This window comes from Lepidothrix coronata, unplaced genomic scaffold, assembly GCF_001604755.1.
Source record: "Lepidothrix coronata isolate B3197 unplaced genomic scaffold, Lepidothrix_coronata-1.0 Scaffold27, whole genome shotgun sequence".
Classification (NCBI taxonomy): Eukaryota; Metazoa; Chordata; class Aves; order Passeriformes; family Pipridae; genus Lepidothrix; species Lepidothrix coronata.
Window position 1 is genome coordinate 5,438,919 of NW_016690207.1, and position 6,496 is coordinate 5,445,414.

At 53.0% G+C, this 6,496-nt stretch overlaps 1 protein-coding gene across 1 annotated transcript in view; it reads right to left on the minus strand.

Moving 5' to 3' along the window:
• Positions 1 to 6,270, minus strand: part of CDON (cell adhesion associated, oncogene regulated) — a 55,891-nt gene extending 49,621 nt beyond the window's left edge. Inside the window, exon 1 of the mRNA XM_017809830.1 lies at positions 6,197 to 6,270. The gene's annotated coding sequence lies outside the window, so the exon portion shown is untranslated. The remainder of the gene's footprint in view (positions 1 to 6,196) is intronic.
• Between the last annotated feature and the right edge of the window lie 226 nt (positions 6,271 to 6,496).

A 6,496-nucleotide genomic window follows, 5' to 3' on the forward strand; every position in this document is an offset into this window, starting at 1 on the left:
ACCTCCTCTCCATCCTGGGCTCGTTGGGGCTGTGCTTTATCTGCTCCTGCACCTGGGAGCAGAGGCCTTTGGCACAGCCCCATCCTCACCCTCCGTCGGGCCGGGGGCTGGCGCAGGCACAGGTTGCTGAGAGGTTTCAACAGGCTGAATGAAATGGTGAAGAAAGACACTTTTCAGAGGGGGAGGGGAAGGGAGGCACACACGTACTGAACAAATCATCTGTTTGGAGCGCTGGCTCCTACTTGTTCTCGGTTATATTATTCACTCAGGAGTGGATTAATCCATCACTGCAAAGGAATCTCCTGATCTCAGAGATAAAGGCAACAAGTCATGCACTGACTGTCTGTGGATCCTCCTGGAAATGGCCAGCCTTTCTCATGGCCTTATTTGGGCCGATCTATCGGCTCTCAACTAACAACAAGCAAAAAAAAAAAAGGAAAAAAAAAAGGAAAAATATTTAAAACCGAAAACATACCACCTGATCACAGTAACTTTAGTTGGATCAACCTGGCAGCAAGCAGGGGATTTCAACTTGGAACAAACAGCTTAATTTGTTTCAGAAGGGGTCACATTGTCCCCTTCTGCTGTTCCCCAGCAGAATAACAGTTACCTGGGGGTTACCTTCCAAAGTGGTATGGAAAAAAAGATTATTTTCTTGTAAGATTCTTTAGAGCGAAGCCTTTTACCCAGATAAATGCTTGGTTTTACTCACTGAGGACTGGGAAAGGAAACCCCTGGTGCCAGGCTCCTCCAGGAACAGGAGCATCTCCAGCTAGAGCAGGCTGTCTCCAACACAAGGTGCCTACACAAAATACAATTCCAGGAGGTTGGACATCTCCAGCACCTGCTTGTCCTTCAGTGCTCCAGCAGATGCTGCAGTGTGATTATAGAGGTATTTGGGACCCATCTGTTCTTCATTTAAGATTAAGGTGGGCCAAGAAGGTCCCCACAGCTCCCTTCCATGAGCACCCGGGGCTCACCAGCACACGGAAGGTGAGCTGGCAGGGAACAACACTTCACAGGCAGCACAAACCTCAGCCACCTTTGCAGAGACAAAACACCCCCAGAAATGTAAACTAGTGGTGCCTGGCCTCTTTGCCAAGACTGTTCCAACAAGGGGCTGCTCACAGCTTGAGCCCTTTCGCTCTTGTCTTGGCACTTTACAGGTTCCCTGCAAGGAAAACCACGGGCTGCGAGGCAGAGCCTCCGCACGCTGCGAGGTAGGAAATATTAAACTCCTCTTTGAATTAAACAAATAAGGCTCAACCACTTGGTTCATTATCAGATCCAATGGTTGGAGTCTGCGGGGAAAGCCAAACAGCAGAACCCGGGGTATAAATCAAAGGCACGATCAGACAGACAGGTGAGGCCGAGGGTGCGGTTTCACCTTTCAGCTCAGCCTCCCGGCCGCTGCCAGAGGGATGGTCTCCCTTCCCCGCCCCAGCTCCCTCCCGCTGCCAGGCGGAGGGAACACCCCAGCCGAGCTGGCCTCGCTCGCTCCGGGCTTTGGGGGGCGATTTTATCCTTTTTCCTTGCCGTTTCCACGAGCTGAACCGGTTCAGGTGGGCATTTCCAGAGGCAGGAGATGGAGGGCACCCGGCCCTCGGCTCGGCGGCAGAGCGAGCAGGTTTAGAAGACAGCAAAGCCAATTGAAAAGCCGCTGCTGCCAAAAGGGGCCATCTCCCCCTCACCCCCAGCCCCCCGGGGCCTCCCCAGTCATCCGAGTGGAAGATTTAACAACTCTAACTGCGGGGCAAGATCCAGGAAAGTTTGGGGCTTGGGTATTTTTTCTTTTTTTTCCTTTTTTTTTTTTTTGAAGGGTTAGCTGGAGTCACTCCCCTGCGGCTGCTCCACTGCTGGATTCCCACAGCAGGGGAAGAGGCAGGAATGTACCTGCCACCTCCTGCAGCAGCGAGTCCTCAGATGGAGCTGTAACGTGAAACTGCGCCCAAGGAACCGGGGAGGGGGGAAAAAAGGGGGGAAAAAAAAAAAGAAAAAAGCAGAATCCCACCTGGCTAGAAGAGCTTCAAGACATCTCATAGGTATGGGAAATGGGAAAACAACCCACCTTACATGATTGTTTTCCCTCCTGTTGAAAGACAGCAGATATTTCACGCACAGAAAGAGCGAGCAGGGGCTTAATGGGAAAGGCAGGTGGTCTCGATGCACAAGGCTCAATCCCTCACAGGGCTGAACAAGCATTTCCCCTGAAGTGATCACTGTCACTGGAGAATCATCATCCCCACCGGAAAGGGAAAAGTGAGCTGGGGAAAGCGAGTGGAAAACTCTGACACACTCAGCCCTGGAAGTTTTACTGAGCCATCTACCAAGGAAAATACTGGAAGAACACTCAACTGAAAAAAAGTTTATATATATATATATATATATACACACATACACACACACAGAGAAACTATCTTGTCTAGAAATTCTTGGGCCAGGGTAGCTGGAGACCTCTTGCCAGCCAAAGTAACACAGAAAAGAGGTTTTTGCTTATTTTACCAAGGACAAACACCATCCCAGAGCAAGCGCTGTAGGAGAAAGGGACACACAATAGCAGGGTTTGCTCAGGGAGGCCTCCAGGAGAGCAGAAAGCAAGCAGAAAAAGAAAAATGCCTGAAGAACAGACTGAGTACCAGCTCACCTGTTAACAAAATAGCTCAGAATAGCAAAAATAGCGGACAGACAACCCAGTTTGTTGCCCATGTACCAGTTTAAGAGTCAGAATTGCAGGGGAAAGCTGCAAATTCCCATTTAAAGAGGAAATTTGACCGATTCCACTTGATACAAGGTTTTTTGCTCACCCCAGCTGCAGACAGGAACTGGCTCTGAAGCTCCCCAGCCCATTGAAACACCAAAAACCAGAGAACTGACAGCAAACCACTGCAGTGAGGAAGGGGCAGGGCTCGGCTCAAGGGAGCCCCTCGCTAGTTAAGAGATCATAAGCAAAGTAGGAGACAAAAACCTGACTCTACACACGCACAGGTCAAGTTTACAGTATATCAAGTAACTTGCATTTATAAACAAATAAAATGTTGCCAAACGAAACTCGTTCAGTCGATTTCCGAGATGCCGATTGGAAGCGGCTCCATAGGAAACATCACCCGAGATAACCCGATCCCAGCAGCTTTGGGGGTGAAGACTCGCTCAAGTCTCAGGGCTTCTGGGACTAAATCAAAGGTTTCAAAGCCTCATGGAACCAGGTTCAGCAGCAGGTTCACCACCATTTCCACGTTGTTTTGCTTAAGACTGTGTGCCAAGACCAGAGCACGGCAATGAAACCCCTCAAGAGTCACAACTGTGGGCACAGGAATGAGCAAGATGCACAGCAGGAGGTTTTCCAGCACAGGCTAAGAGGCCTGGCAAAATGAGAAGAGGTAAAGGAACTCTTGGAGAAGGAGTGAAAAGCAGGTTTAGTGGGAGATACAGGAAACCCATGTGAGGTTCAATGCCTTTTCTCATACAGAATCAGAAATAGCTCACACGACCTGCATAAACCTTTTCCACAAAGCCTGTTGTGCAGCAAAGAGAGACACGTGAATGTACAAACACTCAGAGATCAGCTCAGAACCCGCAGCCCCTCACACCCAGCCCTGCAAACAACCCAAAATCACAGCAGTTGGTCCTTCACACACCCAGTCACACCAACAACCACGTGGGAGAAGGCGCTGCTGACCGTACCATCGCATCAGAAAGCAGCTTCATTCCCAAAATTATTTAATCATCACACGCTTCGCAGTTAGCTTTTCGGCACCGAAGCCTTGCTGGTCTTACACTTCAGAGCAGTGTGCCTTACCTCCAGCAGCCACCAATTAATGTCACAGTGGTGGCACGCCCGAGGCCTCGTCAGGCAGAGCAGGTCTGCTGGGGGACAGCAGAGGGGGATTTATGAGATGCCGGACCCCGGAGCGGCTGTGTGCTCACACGGGCCAATCCACTGCCTTGCTCCCCCATTCCCACATCTGCAGAAGCAGTCTTTAAACAAGCCAGGGTATTTTTAAGCTCTGACAGTTAAAATCCTCAAGTGACATCACCTGAAGTCAGAGCACAGCTGCCTTATTCCTCTGACACACCAGCGAGCCAAAGTAAGCAGGAGCCTTGGTTTATGGGCTTACAGCACACCTTGAGATAATGAAAGCGCTGGAGGGACTCACCCCAGCACAGTCAGGCCTCTCCTTGCACGGTTTTTCACCCCCCTCCTCAGTTTTGGGGTAAAACCCACAAAGTTTAGCACCAGTGCAGCCCAGCAAGCCACCAGAGGGAGCACACAGAGGGGCCCCGGACCAAACTCCACCACCAGCATCCCAAGGGGCTGGTGGGCAAAGAACGCAGAGCTGGTGTCCCACCACAGAAAAAGGATGAAAGATCACCAAGACTGCACGAAGGATGGCAAAAACCAACCCTGCAAGCTGCTTCCCATGGTGTATCTGAGCTTGCCCTCCCACACTTCACCTTGCACACACAGGCATGGCTGTTTAGGGGCACTTGGGGCAGTTTAAGGGTGTAAATCACATTAATCCAAGCGACAAAGCCACCACACTCATCCTCGGGTGAGTTACTAATCCCTCTACACCAGAGCCCATCTCACTTCCTACCCCTTGAGGAGAAAAAAACAAAAATCCCTTTTAACACAATAGGTAACCCAGTGGATCCCACCTTGGTACTTTTATCTGTAAGTCCACTTTAAATAGCTTTGGGCAAGTCATGGGTTTCTCCATAAACTTGCGGGTTTTCTGGGATGCAGAACCAAGCCAGGCAGAAGCCTCCCTCTCCTTTTGGGGGGGAGGGGTGGCAACTACAGGACAAAAATGTTTATTTCTTTCTAATCACTTTGTTACCAAGCCCTCCCCACGAGACAGGCTTGCAACTGCTTCGAAAGAGCAGGGTTTGGTTTCGACGCGTTCGACTCACACGCGGCGCTCCCCGCCCGTTTCGATTCGGGGGAACAAAAGCACGCCGGGTGTAATTAGGGCAAATAATATCGAGTGTAACAGAAAAGCATCAAGAAACCGTGCCGGGAAACTCGCCGCGAGTTTTTGTAACCCAGAAGGAGCGGGCTGCCGCCCTCAGCAACCACCACCACAAGAGCACTTTTTCTCCTGCACATCCCATAAATCGCAACTGTCAAAACTCCCAGATGAGCAGCAAAGCCTTCGGGTTCCAGGCAGCAGCAACCCCAGGATTACCTGCTTTGTTCGAGGCAAATGCTGGGCCACGGAGGACAAAACCCCGGACAACCGAAGTTTCTGCGCTCCTGGGTAACCTTGGCTGGTGTTTGGGTTGGTAAACTGTATTTCTGGTGCATGTGTGAAAGACAGAACTCGCTGAGTAAACAGCCCCTCAAGAGCTGACAGCTTTACAGCCCCAGGCTCGGCACAGCTACTCCTGACCAGAGGCAGCAAAACAGCTGGGGAAAGCAGTAAAATAATAATTAAAAAGAAAAAGCTACATTGAGCCATCACTTCACCCCCTTCACCAATCCTTTACACAGTTGCGAGGTGGGGGCAAAATAAACATCGCCTATTTTCTGCCCAGCAGCGAAAAACACGTCTCTCTTGGTTTAAAAAACATCAGTATTGAAAGTACGGGATAGACGGCTGGAAAGTTCTTCCACTAGAAGTCAGGAACTGTATAATTTATATTTTTTTTTTTTTTGGCAAAGAGACAGACGAAGCACGGGAAAATCATTTAAAATCATTTAAAATTCAAGATTCGTGTGGCTCTAAGGACGGAGGCAGCTTAACGCAGTAACAGCAATAATTAGAGATAAGATGCCAGAATGCTTTACAGCCGCAGTCCTCGGGCATCGCACACCACCTCCCGCCTCAGGGACCGACTTTCCACCGCCCTAATTGCGGAGGAAAGTGACCTTTACAGGTTAAAAGCACCGAGGCTAACACTCTTAGGGCGGTCAAGAAGGCTGGATGTGCCCCTCTGCGGCACCTCCTTCAAGCGGAGAAACGAGCCCGTAAATCAGAGCGCGGCGGCGGCTCGGGGGGCTCGCCCCGCTGGGCACCGGGGAGCGCAGCCGGGCGGTGTGCGGGGGGTGACAGGGGCCAACACCTGCGGCCGCGCCGGGGGAGCCGCGGGAGCCCCGCGCGGATTCCCGGGAGCCCCGCGCGGATTCCCGGGAGCCCCCCCCGCCCCCCCCCATCACTCGCGCACCGGCGGCGGGAAGCGCGCGCGCGCTCGTTACCTCTGCGCCGCGCCCCCTCCCTGGTCCCGGTCCTGCTGCTGCCGGTGCCGGTCCCGCTCGCCGGCGGCGGCGGCTCGCCAGGACATTCCAGGCTGGGGCGGGCGTCCCGGCGGGCGGGAGCCTCCATCCAGCGCCGCCCGGCCGCCCGGCGCCGCTTATCTCCCCCCCCGCCCCGCCGCCCTCCCCGCCCCGCTCCCACCGGCGCCCCGTGTCGGGGGCGGAGCCGCCGCCGCGCCCCGCCCCGCGGAGCGAACCACCGCCGGGCGGGGGGGGGGGGGGGGGGGGCCCCCCCCCCCCCCC